Source organism: Dipodomys spectabilis, unplaced genomic scaffold (assembly GCF_019054845.1).
Source record: "Dipodomys spectabilis isolate Male_0828 unplaced genomic scaffold, ASM1905484v1 ptg000056l, whole genome shotgun sequence".
Taxonomy (NCBI): domain Eukaryota; kingdom Metazoa; phylum Chordata; class Mammalia; order Rodentia; family Heteromyidae; genus Dipodomys; species Dipodomys spectabilis.
In genome coordinates, this window is record NW_024870733.1 from 605,827 (window position 1) to 622,679 (window position 16,853).

The 16,853-nt window shown below is 36.8% G+C and overlaps 1 non-coding gene across 1 annotated transcript; it reads left to right on the plus strand.

Moving 5' to 3' along the window:
* Positions 1 to 4,522: 4,522 nt before the first annotated feature.
* Positions 4,523 to 4,629, plus strand: LOC122108316. The gene has a single exon (XR_006147533.1). It is a non-coding gene; the product is annotated as a U6 spliceosomal RNA (small nuclear RNA).
* The last annotated feature ends 12,224 nt before the right edge of the window (positions 4,630 to 16,853 follow it).

Sequence of the window (16,853 nt, forward strand, 5' to 3'; positions counted from 1 at the left end):
TGTAGTTGCACAGTCAAGAGCCTGCAGATACTCCTGAAGGAGAGGTCCCTTGATTAGTATGTAGTGACTTTCTTTATCTCTTCTCACAAATTTTAATTTGAAGTCTATTTTATCTGATATTAGGATTGCAACTCGCGCCTGTTTATGGGAGCCGTTTGCTTGGTAGATTTTGTTCCAGCCTTTAACATTGAAAATGTGTTTGTTTTTACGGGCAAGGTGTGACTCCTGAAGGCAGCAAATATTTTGCCCATGTAATTGTAACCGCTCTGTACAGTATTTTCACAATAAAAATAAATAAATAAATATTACAAAAGCCTGCAGATATAATCTAGTTCAACAGATACATTTTCAACATCAACCAACTATGTATTAATAGGCTATGAACTGCAAAGAAGAATTTGGCAAACAAGAAATTATTAGGTTTAGTGAGAGATGTGGGTATAAATAGGAATAGAGGGATGTGGAAAGATAGAGGGAGAGCTAACTTAGTCCTAATCTCAAAGCAGGAAATAGGTTCGATAGAATGATAGTAGACAACGGGGGAAAAAAGAAAGAGAAAAAAAAAGACAAGGAAAAATTGTAAAATAAAAATTAAAAAGTGAAACACTTAAAATTATGCAGATTAAGAACTTAATATTCAGAGAAGGATGGGAACATGATAAGAGAAGGGAAGGGATAGAAAGGAGACATCAAAAAATAAAAAATAAAAATGCTTAAAATTTTATATAGGTATATAGAGGTAGTACAGCTATTAAAGAAGTTAAGTCTAAGAGGTTTTGAATTCATTAATAAATTTCTGGATTAAGTGTGTATACAATCGGGGATAAGGTCTAATAATCGACTACGGGTATATCTGAGAATGAGCAGAAATGCGACTAAATCACACAAAGAAGAACGAAAGAGAAAAAAATGTGAAAAGAATGAGAAAGAAAGGAAAAAAGGATCAAAAGGTCAGTAGTGCTAAACAAAAATGGAAAAAAAGCACACACACACACACACACACACACACACACACACACACACACACACACACGTATACCTGTAAAATAAAAATTATAAGAGGAAGAAAAAAGTTAATAGAAAACAACTTTTTAAAGTTAAAAATTAAAAATGTTAAAACAATTTTAATAAAAGGTGACAAAAAAGAGTTCTTTGCTTTTGGGGGATGAGAAGGGAAGATCCTGTATCTCCCTTGTGTTCATAACCAGTCTCTTGTTGGAGTTTCTGGTCTGCTTGTGGTATTTGATTTTCCTGTAGCTTGGATGTTTTCTTAAGTCAGTTTGTTTGAGCAGGCAGAAAAATGCTTTGATTTACCCAGGATTGTGTCATCCTCTTCCCAGGCTAGTTCAATGGGAGGGAGATCTGCTTTGAGTATCACAAAAGATGGCTGTTTCTTCTAGTTTGGAGATGCTGTGATGGGGCTAGGTTCTGGGTAGAGTTGAGGCCTTTCAGCAAACAGTAGCTTTTCCCTGAGGCCTAGCTTCTGAGGCAGTCACAGGGCCTAGCCAGCAGCCATTCTCAGGGTTTATTGTTACTTAATTTCAATTGATTGTCTAGGGAGGATCAGCCTCTGCCTCTGTTTACCCAGTGAAGAAAGCCACTCCTGGGGCTGGTGCAGGCCCGGGATGGGTGAATTTTCTCTGAGTGGAGCTGAGCCTGACAGGTCAGGTTAGGTTCCTGTGACCTGTTAAATGACTGTTTGTTTTCATCCAAGGTCTGAGTTGGAGCTAGCTGCTCAGCCAGGCCTTTGCCAGTATCAAAGATGAAGATCTCCGGTGGTGGGCAGGGAGGGGTGGCCTTCCCTTCTCTGCTCCCTGAGAAGGAGTGAGGAAATCAGGCTTCTACTCACACAGAAGTCTGGTTCCTGGGTGATCTCTGATCTGCGATATGAAGGATGAAGATGTCTGCTCCTTGTCAGTTCTTGCTGGTGTTGAGTAGAATCCTCTCACCTGCTGCATCTGGCGCCTTTGTCCTAGACTGTCTGTGTTGCAGGTATGGTGGTTACGGCCGCCACCGCTCCCGCCATAGCTGCAACCATGGCTGCTGGCAAGTGCTCAGATTTGTCTACTTGCCTGGCCTAACTCTCTGTACTGTGATGGCACATTTGGTGTGATTCTTTGGCTTAGTTAAGCTTCCAGCTTCTCCTTTGCTATCTTCCCGGAACCATAAATTTAAATTTTAAATGATAAATTCTTTTAAAATTGTTTCACTCCTGCACAGGTATGGATAGATAAGTGATGTGGGCAGAATCAGAATTATTCAGAAGGTTGTAAATGGATGCTTACCTAGTTTTCTCTCGGCTGAATCATAGAATACAGACTGTCCTAATTGAAAAAGTCAGCCTTCTGAGGTTTTTGCATATAAACACTCCATCAACATTTTATTAGAGGATTATTCAAGATTAGCTATATGTTGATTAATAATGACTGATCATGACAGAAATTTGAGAGAAAACCATCTACACTTCAGTGAGGTTCTAATTTGTGCTTCACAAACTGTTATGAAAGCTCTCCATGAGAAATCTAGCAGCTGCATTTCTAAAAAGACCTTGGGTTGTTACACTTTCTGATATTGTCTCAATTCAAATACTTCGCCTTGGAGTTCCATACTATTCAATGATGCTGTATTAGTTCCTTGTTACAATTTTCAGACTGGTCTTTTTGATGAAATTTGTGCTTTTCAAAATTGCTCTCCAAATTCCATCTACAAACTGCATACAAAATTTATCTGAAAAAATTTGTATCTGTTTATATTGCATATACTTTTAGTTTTCATTACAAATATGGAATGTAGTAAAAATTCTCATAACAATTATACTGCGCTAGATTGTGGGCAGATTCTGATGTAAATAATATACTGTGTTCATGTAGAGATTTTGAGTATCCAAAGTAATAAGCCTGTGGTCCTAAAACCAATACCTTACTTATATTGAGTGACAAATACAACTTCATATAAGTACAGAAGTTTTCCTTGTATCTTTTTAACATATATTTTTATTATAAATACTGTACAGAGGGGTTACATTTACATAAGTAAGGTAATGAGTACATTTCTTATTGAGCATTGTTACCCCCTCCTTTGTTTTTCCCCTACCATCCCTTCCCTTCACACCTCTCCACCTCCCCCCTTCACCCATCCTCTGTTAGAATGTCTTGTATATTTCATTGTTACAATGGGTCGACCAGTATCCTTTCCTTATATCTTAAATGAAGAAATGCTGGCTTGATTTATGCTGATTCTACTTGTGTAGACACATCTAAAATCACTGCCCAAGTCCAAGAGCACATAAATGAAATGCCATCATTTTTTTGTCAGTTGGTATTTGTGTTCTACACATTTATTGAGAGGTTACAAATTATTCTCGAACTTTAAAACATTAAAAATACTTTCTTTTTTTCTTATTTTCTTCGCCAGGAAATCAGCAAGACCTCAGTCAGCATTTCTCACCTAGGAATTTTCACATGGGTTAGTTAAATGTATATGTAGAGTCCAGTTTTCTGAGGACTCACTCATCTGCCTAGGAATTCATGCTGGTTGTTGGAAAAAGAGCTCAAGTAAGGATGCCATTTAAAGCCTTATAACTTTACTCTTTACCAGGTTATTCTCCTGCTACTTTGGATGTTGAGAATGTCTACAAGAGTAAGCATTCCGTGAGGAGCAGGGAGACACCATATGACTTATACTTACTGAGGTTTCCAAGTGACTTGCTATCACTTGTACTGCATTTTGAAAGTCAAATCTCTCTAAAACTACCAGTTTTAAGAGATAAGAAGAGTGGAAAATGAACTCTTAGGGACAAATACATCTTCAACATATATTGTTCCAATTATTCCTTTTAAGGCATATTCAACAACTGGTGAAACTTGTGTTGGCTGTAATTATGTGTCTTTCTCCATGTGTGCATGTATACATGAGAATATGTATGTGTGTGAATAGTAACATACATGTGTACATGATGGCTTATATCATCATTTATTCCTTGCTAACAAATAAAATAAGGAATCACTAAAGTTTTAACAGAAACTGTGTAAAGTCGTAACTCTTCACTCTGCTCCTTTACACAAAGACTTTGCAACTTCTCATTAATAAAGTTTCCATAAACTCTGAAATGTACATACTTAGTACTTAATGTCTGCTATCATAAATCTTAAATACTTTACAGAAAAGTTTTATACCTGCCAAACAGTCCTATTTTGGGCATATATAAGCAAAATCCCAAAATTAAGCATATTTAAAACATTAAAACTTTTAACAAACCTTAACACTTGCTGCAATGTTCATTTTGACAGGTGCCTTGTATAGAATAATTGAATTTCTCCTCCTACACATCTCTTGAACTACAAATATCTGGAATTATTTTGTTTTTGGCATGTCTATCTTGATTTTATTCTTAAATGTGTGCTTATGTAAGAAATACATGATTCTATAACTTCACAACAATTCTTTTGAACTTACTTTTTGTTGAATTGCCTAGCTTAATAAAATCAATTAAAAATTATACTTTATATATAAAAACTGTTCTGTGCTCAATTTAGCATCACATACCCTAACATTGGAACGATACAGAGAAGATTAGCATGCACCCTGTGCAAGGATGACATGCAAAGTCTTGGAGCGTTCCATATTTTTACAGCAACAGATGCTGAAACGTATGTGGCCACAAGGGAACAGTACTGCATTCTTGGTGGGAGTGTAAACTTGTTCAACTACTTTGGAAAGCAGTATGGAGGTGCCTCAGAAGACTCCACATAAAAATCCCCTATAACACAGTAATCCCACTTTTGGGGATTTATCCAAATGATCATAAAAAAGACCATACTAAAACTACCAGCACAACTATGGTTATTGCAACATTATTTACGATAGCTAAGATATGGAACCAACACAGATGCCCCCATTAGATGAATGGATCAAGAAAATGTGTTATATATACACAATGGAATTCTTTGCCTCCATCAGAAAGAATGACATCGCCCAATTTGTTAGGAAATGGAAAGACTTGGAAAAAAAATTATTGAGTGAAGTAAGCCAAGTCCAAAGAAATATAGGTCCCATGATTTCCCTTATTTTCAATAACGAATGTATGTCTGGGATAAGCAGAAAAGTTCAAAAGATATGTGCATATAATCAGATAAGATGATGTTAAAGGAATTGAACCCCAAGATAGGGACACAAGTGGTTTTTTGTTTCTTGCTATTGTTTCTAACGTACTTATAATGTGTGATGTCATTTTTCTTGTTTTTTGTATGTTTCTCCCCACACTATAACCCCTGTTTTCTCTGTATTTGAAGTTGGTACACTTACATCTTGTATGTATGCTTCTCTAATTTGGGGAGGGGAAGGGAAAAAATGCTCAAATAGCGATACAGGTTGACCCATTGTAACAATGAGATGCACAAGACACTATGTTGAAAAATGAACTTTACAATTTAGGCGGAGGAAGGAAGGGGGAGGGGAGTGTACTTGTGGAGGTGGGAGGGAAGGGATGGTAGGGGAAATATAAAGGAGGAGGTAATAATGCTTGTTAGGAAACTTACTAGTTTCCTTGTTGATGTAAATGTGACCCCTCTGCACAGTATTATTACCATAAAAAAACATATAAAAATGTTCTTAGATGGAAGAGTTTATTTCCTCTATTTTACCGATATAATATTGTTAACAAAGAAATTAATTCAGAACACTGATATGAAGGTAATTTGAATAAATGTGTGTGTGTGTGAGTGCGGCAGCGCCATACACGCAAGTGCATGAGAACAAACACCATGCATGTATATTGGAATGCTCAGAATTTAAATCAGGGCTTCAAGGTCTTGCTAGGCCTTTCTTATCTAGATTGGTGAGCTACGATATAAGCTACATCTCAATTCTTGGCTCTTTGCTAGTTCATTAAAAATTTGAAAAATAATTTCATGAAGTTTTTTTTTTGGCCCTGATTGGCTCCCAAGTGTTATCCACAGATCTCAGTCTCCTGAGCAAATATGCAGAGTAGATAGGATTATAGGTGTGACGAGCCAGCACAAGGCTTTTAGAACAATTTTAAAAGTAAAAGAAAATTTATTTCATGGGGGCCTGTTTTATCATCACCGAATTTGAAAGCCTTTTGAGTGATTATATGTCAATTTAATTCGTTTGGGGATTGTTAAAAGATAGTAAGTGATGATATTTAAAAGTTTTAGTACTTTTTAAAAAAGAAACTGGAACTGTGGGACAGAAGAAATTTGGCTGTCTTCGGACCTCAATTTGTAAGCTCAGCTCTGTGCATGATAACCTAAGGTCACCAACACACTCTGTGTTGAAGACAAAATGTGACAGAAAACAATCACCATGGGAAATATTTGCTATGCTATTATTTCTTGGACAATATGAATATTGAATTGAGAGTATAAGAGAATGGAGAGATTTTACCCACCTTTTTGGTATTGCTGAAAGACTTTTGGAAACTTTGACTCATTTCCTTCCACACTGTGTGTATCTTTGGGCCATGCACTTACAGTTTTTTACTACAATTTTTCCCAACACTACAATGGTAATAACATTAGCATTATACCAAATGTTATCTTAAGAAGTAAGAGAATAAAAGTTGTGAAACACTTAACATAAACCTATGAATGACCTTTGAGTTTAGCCAGCATTCTTTTTAAATACTAAATAGAATATGATTAGTACAGAAACCATTACATGTAGTGTTAGCAACCAGAAGTAATATCTATTGACCATGCTCAGCTTCCAAGGAAGCCAGGTGGATAACTTCTCATGCTGTAAATCAAACTGGTTATCTTATGTCGTGATAGTGTAAAAATATCAGAGACAGAACAATGAAGGAATGTTGTAGACTGAGGTGAAATCCATATAAAAATGTGCAAACTTGATAAAACATAAAAGTATCTGAGCAGTATATTGTGTTTTACATCATTTAAGTTACATAGCAAAGATAAGGAAGACCTAGAAGAATAAAATGTCTTTTTGATATTTTATCATAGGTCCTTAGAAGGATGAACACTTTCCTCATTCTTGTAGAGGCATCATCAGATGAGGGGAACTGTATTTTTTGTTTGCTTCCTTCCATTTATTCTTCAGTTTGAAATCTGAACTACATGAGACTGAAAGAAAGCAAGTGAAATTAGCCCTACAGGCTTTGGAAAGAACAATCAAAGTAAAATAAATAAAATATATATAGCCTTGTAAAAGGTCTAACTAAATTGAGTTACATAGTCTCAAGCATTAACATAAAATGATTTAAGCAGTATCATGTAATTAAAAATTTAAAAATTTTAGGAGCTGCTTAATTTTTTTCCTTTCTACTACCTTGAATTAATTATTGATTTTCTATAGAGAGATTAAAGATGAGATTAACAAGAAACTTGATTAAAAATGGACAAAAGTTCTGAATAGACATGTTTTCCAAAAAGCCCTGAAAATTGCCTGCGGATTTACAAATTTGTATTTAATACAACTTCTGTGCTAGCTTAATGCTTTGTGAGCAGAAGTCATTAGAGAAATGCAATTCAAAATTACTTTGATACTACTTCTTAACTATTATAACTCTTATAAAAAATATCCCAGGAACCAGGTGTGGAGGTAAAGGCTGGTAATTCCAAGTGATTGGAGGTTGAAGTAAAAGGATTTGAGTTTAAGGACAGTCTTGGGTACTGCACACAGTAAAAACCTGGCCTTTAAAAAAACTCAAAATGTAATAATGTTGGCTGGCGACAGTGTGGAGAAAAGGAAATTTTCGACACTCTTGGTCAAAATACAGGTTAGTGTTCTCCTTGTAGAAAGTAGTATGCAGTTTTCTAAAGAAATCCAAAGTTGAAATATCATCTGTCCCACCAATCGTGTGATTATTTCTCTCTGGGTAACTCATAAATATATCTGTAATTCATTGTTATTCACATTATTCACAGCAACAGCTAAGATAGAAATTGAAGTCCAGTGTTCACCTACAAACAAATAAAGCAACTGTGGTACATGCACAAATATCCGTTTCTGTTGATTCCAAAGTACTTTTTTTATTGTTTTCCTGTTTCCATGTGATTAACCTCCAAATTAGAAATCCAGATATATGACTTAATTTAACCAAAACTATTTATTGAGTATAAGGACCTTGTACTCTCTGCATTCTTCACACTAAGATCACCAAATATGATGAGTCTGGAATAATTAGTCTTTTTATGACCTATGTTAATATTCTTTACAATGTGAGTGAAATGTTTAAAAGTAGTATTTGTTTTAGATTAATTGCTCTGAAGAGACAATAAATGATATTATCTAAGCTTAAATATGATTTGATTTAAAGTTTAGAATTCAGGAAATGGTGTTGACCACTCTGGTTACTGGAGCCTTCACTACAACCTCATGAGCCAATTTATATTGATGAAGCAAAAATCTGACGTTAGACATTTATGAATAAAAAAATCATGTCATTCTGAATATGTAGAGCTACATATAAAACATAGAAAATTTAGCTTCTAAATACCTGAATATGCTAGTACATTTAATTGCAGGGTAAGTACTTGTTCTGAAAGGAGATAAAATTGAATTTATTTTGAAATGTAAACCTAAGTATTTATTTGAATAAAAGACAATGTTTAAAATATCACTCATTCAAGAAGCAAGATGTACAGTTAGTTGTTTTTCATGCTAATTATGTTCTCTAAACTTACAACAAATACTAGATTAGTAAACCTAAGTCATTGCTTTGTAGGGAAATAGCAATTCTGTTTCTTAAAACTCATGACAGTAACTTTTTCTCAAACAATTGCTAAGTAACTGTTTTATATTTTTGTCATGGAATCTTATTTGATAAATTTTTATTCATTAAGTTAAATAATTGGCAAGCATTATAAATTATGCATGGACAAAGTTTATCTAACACGAGTTTTTTTTTTTCAGAAGATAGATCATGGCTCTCTTAAAGAACATTAGAAGGCAGTGTGTTCTTTATTAATTTTTAGTTATTTTGTTAATAGATAATAATTGTCAGAAGTGACAATTCCAAAAAATCTTTAACGGTATTTGATTATACTCCCTCTATTTCTTTCTCATTACTCCTTCCTCCAAAGATCTTCTGTTTTTCACATAAAATTACATCTTTATATATGCACATATAAACTAATTTGGAAGATTTAAGCTAAACTGCAAGTTAATTCAAGATGTACAGTGAATTAATAGAATAAATAAAAATCTGAATATCTTTTGTTAACTTTTGAATTGAGCTATCATTATTATTATTATTAGGGTTAGGATCTCTGACAGAATTAGAATTAGGATTAGAGAAATAGAAAATTTAGGTTCATCACAGGATGACCCATTGCAACAATGATACTCACAAGACACAATGTTGAAAATGAAGTTTATACTATGGGAAGGGAAAGGTATGAGAAGTGGGGAGGGATGGGATAGTGAGAGAACAAGAAAGAAAGGGGTAACAATGCTCAACCAGAAACGTATTCCTTACCTTATATATGTAACTAATCCCTCTTTAAAGCATCTTTTCAACAAAATAAAATTTTTAAAAATAATGAAAAATAAAACCTGACAGGACATAGAAAAACAGTTAAAAATTTATGTTCAAAATGCAAGTAAAAGTTAGACCTACACGCTGAGCAAGAGTTAGGATAAATATGAAAAAAGTGGCTTGCTACTAACATGATGATTCGGTTATACGTAGGTTTAGGATTAGGAAAGGTGTGCCAATTAGAATGGGGTTAAGATGAGAAAAACATGTAAGACATTGTGTAAAACTGCCACATATTTTAAGAAGAATGAATGAAAACCAGTCTGTGTTACTTTAAACATTCAGATATACTTTGGTTTAAAGTGTGAGATACATTTTTGTTCCGGTTAGGGTTAGGGAAGGATAAGCTTTAAGGTGAATTTTAGTTTTCCAATTAGAATTAGAAGCCAAAAAAATGTGTGATTGAATAGAATCTAGACAACTTTCCTTACATTAAACATTTGGTGTTAAATCAGAATGTGATTTTGATTAGGTTTCTGATTAACTGGAGTTGAGGATAGAGTAAAGAAATGGGTTAAACTAGTGGCTCAGGCCTATTATCCTAGCTACTCAGGAAGCTATTTTCTGAGGATGGCAGTTCAAAGGTAGCCCAGGCAGGAAAGTCCATGAGACTTTTATCTCAAATTAACCACTATAAAACATAAAAGCGGTGCTGTGGCTCAATTGCTTAAATGCACACCTTGGGCTAAAGAACTCAGGGATGATGCCCTGGCCCAGAGTGCAAGCCCCACGACCGACAAAAAGGAAAAAAAAAAGAAATGTTAAATATTAAGTAAAGCTGAACCTTTTTTTAGGTTCTAGGAATTCAGGAAAAGCTGGGATAATGGAAGTACAATGTATTTCATAAAATCAAGATTTGAGATCAATGGGTCTATTGATGCCTGTTATGGAACAAAATACATTCAGAGTTAAGAGTGAAAAATCTGTAGGGTTTACAGAAAACCTACAATTTATTTCAAGAATTACCAATGGAATTTCAGTTAGGATTGCACAAAATGAGCATTTTTCATAAATTTTAGAATTGGGATAGGATTAGTGTCAAGGTAATGGTTAGTTAGGATTCCAGCCATGGTTAGGCTTAGTGTGAAGGAGAAAAAAAATGAGGGTCTAATTGAGGGTAAATTTTAATATAAGCCTGGTAAGAATTAGAATGAATGTAAACTAGAGTATTGCTATTAATATTAGAATCTACTCACAATTAGGCTGATGGTTATTCTCAATGTTCCAGTTAAGAAAGATTATGTTTAGGGTTAGAAAATGACTAAGATATTGGAAAAATTGAAATCTATGTTTGGAAGGATGAGTGAAAACTAGTGTACTTGTGTTAGTGTTAGTATTGTCATATAATTTGGATTAAGATTAGGGTCAGTATTTTCTTCTGATTATATTTACTGTTACGAATAATAAAGCTTTTAGTATAAAATTGTGTTCACTAACAAGTAGAAGCAAATATATGAGGCTGAATAGTAACTAGAACATTATCATTATATTTATTTCTCGGTGATCATTCTTGTAGTGATTAATGAGAGTTTTCCAGACAGGTTTAGGTTGAGAGTTAGCGTTAAGTAATGGACTAGATGGTAAGTAAATCTGAAACTTTTCAGATACAGTGGTTCAGAAAAAGGCAGAATCAATGGAAACTACGGTATTTTTCCTGGTAAGAGAATGTGAGGACAAGTAATATAATGGCTCCTGTTAGGGAACAAGATAACTTTCGAGGTAGAGTCAGAAAATTTGTGAGAATTAGGGCAAACTGAAACTCATTTCCAGAGTGAAAACTGGAGTATTCATTAGAATGATTAAAAACTAGAGTATTTTTCTTAAACACTAGAATTGGATTATCATTAGGGTGAAAGTTAGGTTTTAGTTCCAGCTAGGCTTAGTGTAAGCATTAGGGAAACGGAAAATTTAGGGTCAAACAAAGTAAATCTTCGAATAACAAGTAGAGTTAGAATTAGGATGAATGTGAAATAGAAAACTGCTAATAATATTAAGATTAGAGTATGATTACGGTGAGGGTTAAGGTTAGGTTTACAATAAAGACAAGATAATGAGTGAAACTAAAAACTATTTTTAGAAAGATGAGTTGAATTGAAGTTAGGATGAATAAAAACTATTGTATTTGTGTGGCTTTTAGACTCCAAAGGCTAAGGCAAGCCAGTGATATCCTTGTTCCCAATATCTACTGTGGGAGTATAGAGAATTACTGCATATTACCAAGAGAATGTCCCACACGATCTTAGTTGTAGCAGCTTTCAACCGGGAAGCATTTTCAGGTGATGGAATCAGTCAGGAGTGCAGTCTACCTTTACCATGGTGGAGGTGATGTGAGTGATGATGTAGATTTCCTCCAGGTAACTGTCAGGCTGTTGTTGAACTTTACCCATTAGGATGTGCAGCAGCAGCAGCAGGGTCTCTCAGTGGCTCCAAGGGGCTGTCACATCTCATGCTGGACTGCAAATTCCTACATAGACTGGTAAGGATACATTGCATACATTTGGCAGGCTGTGACTCCACTAGTTTTTAAGACAATTTACACAATAGCCCAGGACAATTTACCAAGATGACAACTTTTTAAACAAATAGATCTTTTAATAAAGCTAGGATTTTCTAAGCAGATATAGAGGACTCAGGCCTGTACTATTATTTCCCATGCCTTTTCCTTCTGTCTACTTTGCCACATTTTTTAAAAAGTGAATATTTTCCCTTGTTCATAATAAGGGATGATGGGCAAAGATTCATCTTCTGTCACTTCTTGAAGCTGACTCAGGAGTGTTGATCCTACCTAGCCAGGAACCTATAAACTTAGCCTATTTTACCTATAAACTTAGCCTATTTTACAAAGAGGTTAAGAGGTTAACTTTTGACAAATGCACAGACCATTTTTCTGGCTACAGCAGTGGAGCTTCTTTAGTCTTCTGGTTTGCAAAAGGATCTTTATGAATGGCTTTGGAACGTGATCTCTAGTAATCCTAACAATGTCTGAGATACCTATGCAGGCCTTCAGACAGATAGCAATAGAAACACACTCTCAGGTATACAAACTTTTCCTGAGAAGATAAATTTCATGTAGGTGGTGTCAGCTCAAAAGTTACTGCCAATTAGAGCTTTTGGCACATACAGGGGTTGGGATTTAAACTATCCTCCACATTTTGCAACCTTAGCTTTTTACTAATATCACAGATGACTGACAAGTTCCTGTCCCTTTCAGTCATAGACATGCTTACAAACTATCTTCCCATGACCTTCTGGCTCTGACCAATTTTTGAAGGGCCATGCACAAATGACTCAAGGATCTGACATTATTTCTGCCTTCTAAGCAGTGGCTTACGGTCTCTGGATGCTGCTCCTCTATTACTTTCGTCCAAGGAGTGTCTTCTCCACACTGGAAACAATGCCTCATTGGCAATTTCCTTAGTTGGTTGCTGGACTTGAAATTGGGGCCTGAGTGCTGTCCCTCAGCTCTACAGCTCAAGGTTAGCACTCTGCCACATTGAATCCTAAAGTAGGTCTGCTTGCTCTTTCTGCCTTCTGCTGGCTGAGTAGAGGTGATATTCTCACAGAGACCTTCATCTGCCCAGGCTGGATTCGAAGCAGTTTTCAGATCAATGAGTCTCATAAAAGGCCATTTTACTCCAATTAAAAGCAAAAAGACAGTCAACATAGTAGTAGCTTTAAAGCATATTCTCACCTGAAACTTATTAAGAGCCAAAGTTACATCTGACAAACTTACAAGAATCCTCACTCCTTTTTGTGGATCTGCTGGGAACTGTTATGGAAAAAAAAAAAACAACAACAACCTATGAGACCAAACTGAAATAGGAATTAAGCAATAACTTTGGTAATTCTAATTTTTCCTTTTTGTACTTTGAGGCAAATGTTTAGAACAATTTTACTTTTAAACTTTATATACAGAAATCCATTCCTAATTTGTAAGCCTCCTATTCATCTCTGTTTTAATATTCTATACTTTAGTTTTTAGTTGCATTTTGAAAAACCCCTTAAACTCTCGAGGCTAGGTGTCACTCATTTCCTTTTGGCTGCTTGTTTTTAAACAGATACACATGAAAACTTTTAAGCTCAAATAACATTTTTTTCTCAATGCAAAAATTAGAATCACCATTACTGTACCAAGAAGCTAGACTTAACACCTTTATGCCTTAAAAATAACATATCCAATGGCAGAATATCAGAGAGCAAACCACATTATACAAATAAACTTTTTGATCCTCTTTTTAAGGCCTTCTTAATTTTAATTTTAACACATCCAAGGAGCAGTTTTAGCAATGTTAATCACATCTTCACATCACTCATTTATACCATCATGTTTCCAGTGTCTATCTGTAGGGAAAAGGGGCAGAATAAATATGGGCCACTTGGCCCTTCCTATGGAATGGGCACACACCCAATCTGACTCTTTAGATTTAGTTGAACTGCGTTTGTGCCAGCTTGCCCTAATTCACGATGCGTGGACTCTTCCCAGGGCCTGTTCCACCATGCATGACCAGCTGAACTGCACTTCTGCCTGTTCATCCTTCACTCCTAACGATAGGTCTTCTGTTGGCTTCTAAATTTCTCCTTTTTGTTAAGCCAGATATCTTGATTACAGTGTAAACAGCTTTATGCATTCTAAAATACCAGATTTTCTAATTTTTAAGTTAAAGAATCCTTAAAATGCTATTTCAAACAATGTGAAAATGCTTTAAAAATTTTTTAGTAATGATCAAATCTCATAACCTTTGGAACTTTAAACTTAAACTCAGCCAATTGTTACAGCATGCTGACAATTTCTATCATGAACATGTTCACAAGCACATACAAAACATACTCAGATTTTTAAGCACGCAAAAATCAAAATGAGTTATATGTACATTTTAAAGTTTTGAAAGAAAATTTTGAGACAGTATTTATTTTAATCTAAGTAACTTTGTTGAGCTTCATTTACCCAGGGCTTGCTTATTTAGCAAGGCATTTCAAAAATTGGTCTTTTGCATCCCTTCTGTTGGAGGAAGGCTGGGGGCGGGGGGAAGTCACCTGAAATTAAACTGGCCTGATTTTTATCCAGTTTTAGACAAGAGCACTTTACATTGTCAGGACTAGATGAAAAGTCAAAAAAAGGCACAAATCCTTCTCTATGACTGAGCCCAGCTGGAGGCTGGAACTTCTATTTCCCCAGATATGTTCAAAATCACATTTGTAATAAAAGTTACTAGATGAGACCTTCATAGATGAGGTGGTATGGGGTTTCTGGTGGAGCTCTGTCTGGTTTAAGGGAGAAGTTCGTATTGGCACAGCCTGTATGGTGGAACAGGACAGGGATTTGAGGGCAAAGGCCAGTCTGTGTAGGGCTTTGAGACATCAGGGAGGGAACAGCAAGGACTAGACTTGATAGAGGAGGGGTCTCTTGTGCAGTAGGTGGGATTTAGGATGGAGGCTGGCAGGTGGACAGGTTTTCATTGGAAGAAGGTAGGGTCACTGGGGAGGAGGATGTTTGGGACAGGGCTTTGAGAAGGAAGAACAAGGCTACAAAGGAGGAGGTTACTTAGAGGAGGGGATCTGGTGGAACACTGTGAGCCCTTGTGGGACATGTAGGGTGAGGTTTTCCATAAGGCAGGGCAGGGAATGGAGGGAAGAGGTTGACAGAAGGTGGGGATTCTGCAGTAGGAATACAGAGCTATGGAGGGAGTGGCTTTTCAGGGTGTGGCTTTGAGAGGGCAGGGTGGTACTAGGAAGACATAGGCTAGTAAGGGGCAGGGTTTCTCATGGAGAATGGCAGGCCTTTGGGAAGTGTGTTAGGGTGGAGGTGGGGTTTCCAGCAGAGCAGGATGTAGTCAGAATGTATGGAGGCATTTTTCAGGACCAGGGCTTTGTGAGAGCAGTGATAAGATCCAGTGCACTAGACTAGTTAGGATGGGGTTTCTGGTGTTGCCAGTTACCACTTCGAAAAGAGGACTGAGGTTGGATGGGTATTTCAGTGTTGTAAGGCAGGACATGGACTATGGACAGGATTTCCAGCAGGGCAAAACAACCTTCCAAAAGGGACTATGAAGGGACTGGGATTTAAAGTTGAGTCTAGTGAGGCTTCCAGAGGGAGGCCAACTGGTGCAGTGTTTTCCAGTGAAGCAATGATGGTGTCGAGAGATGGGAGAGTGTGGGAGAGGTTTTCTAGGCTTCCAGAAGGAGGTCAACTGGAACAGTGGTTTCCAGTGGAGCAATGTGGGTGTCCAGAAATGGCATAGTGTGGTGGGGGTTTTCTAGTGGAGTTTTTCAGGAGCAGGGCAGGGTTTGGAGCCATGGGGCTAGTTGGAGGAGGAGCTTTGAGAAGGAATGTAAGAATTACAATGGTGTAGGATAATTGTGGGCAGGGTATCTGGTGGAGTAGGATGTGGAACTGAGGGAGGAGCCAAGGGGGGTGTTATCTGGAGAGCAAGTCAGGGCATTGAGAGAGTAGATGTGGGAGGTAGAGAGGGTTGTGGTGGAGCAGTGCTGCCTTTCCAGGCAGGAAATGGGCTGTGTGAGAGGCTTCTGGCCAAGCAAAGCAGGGCTTCAAGGGCAGTTATAGGGAGATGAAGGGTTTTTGGTATAGCATGATGGGCTTTGTGGGAAGAGGTAGTTTCAGGGCTGTGTCTGAGAGATTACGCCTCTTACAAGTAGGCTAGTTATGGGCAGAGATTCTGATGAAACCAGGGGGGCTGGAGTGAAAAGGCTGGTTGGGGATGGGGTATGAAAGGGAAGGGAGGAGTTTCGAGGTACTAGGATATGGGAGCAATGCGACTATGAGGGACTAGAGTAGTTAGGGGCGGATCTCATCTGGTGGAGGAGGTGGGGATTTGAGAGAGGAGCCTGGTGTAGGCGGGGTTCTATTGCAGCAAGGTGGGACATAGAAGGAGATATGGATGTGGCCTGGTTTCTGGTGGTGCAGAGCAGGGATTCCAGGAAGGGGTGGAGTGGAAGAGGGATTTCCCTAAAGCAGAGGAGGGCTTTCAGGAAGGACTCTGGTTGCAGTCAGGCCTTTGAAAGTTTTTAGCATTGCTACCAGGGGGTAGGTTATTTAAGGTTGAGCTTTTTAAGGAGGATGGTGACTAGAAGTGGGTTTCCAGTTGATCTAGTCAAGTTTTATGGGAAGGAAGGATAGCAAATGGGGAAGACATAGTGAAGAGTGGGGCTACAAAAAACAAAAAGTTACTACTAATAAATAAAATATAAGAACACCATTTTCTGTCAGTGTAGAATTATATTACTTTTATGTGTGTGAGAGATACTGGAGAAAGTAACCAAGTATTAAATCCTTCCTAGGGAAATTTTTCTTTATCCCAGTTGATTGAAAATAAAACCA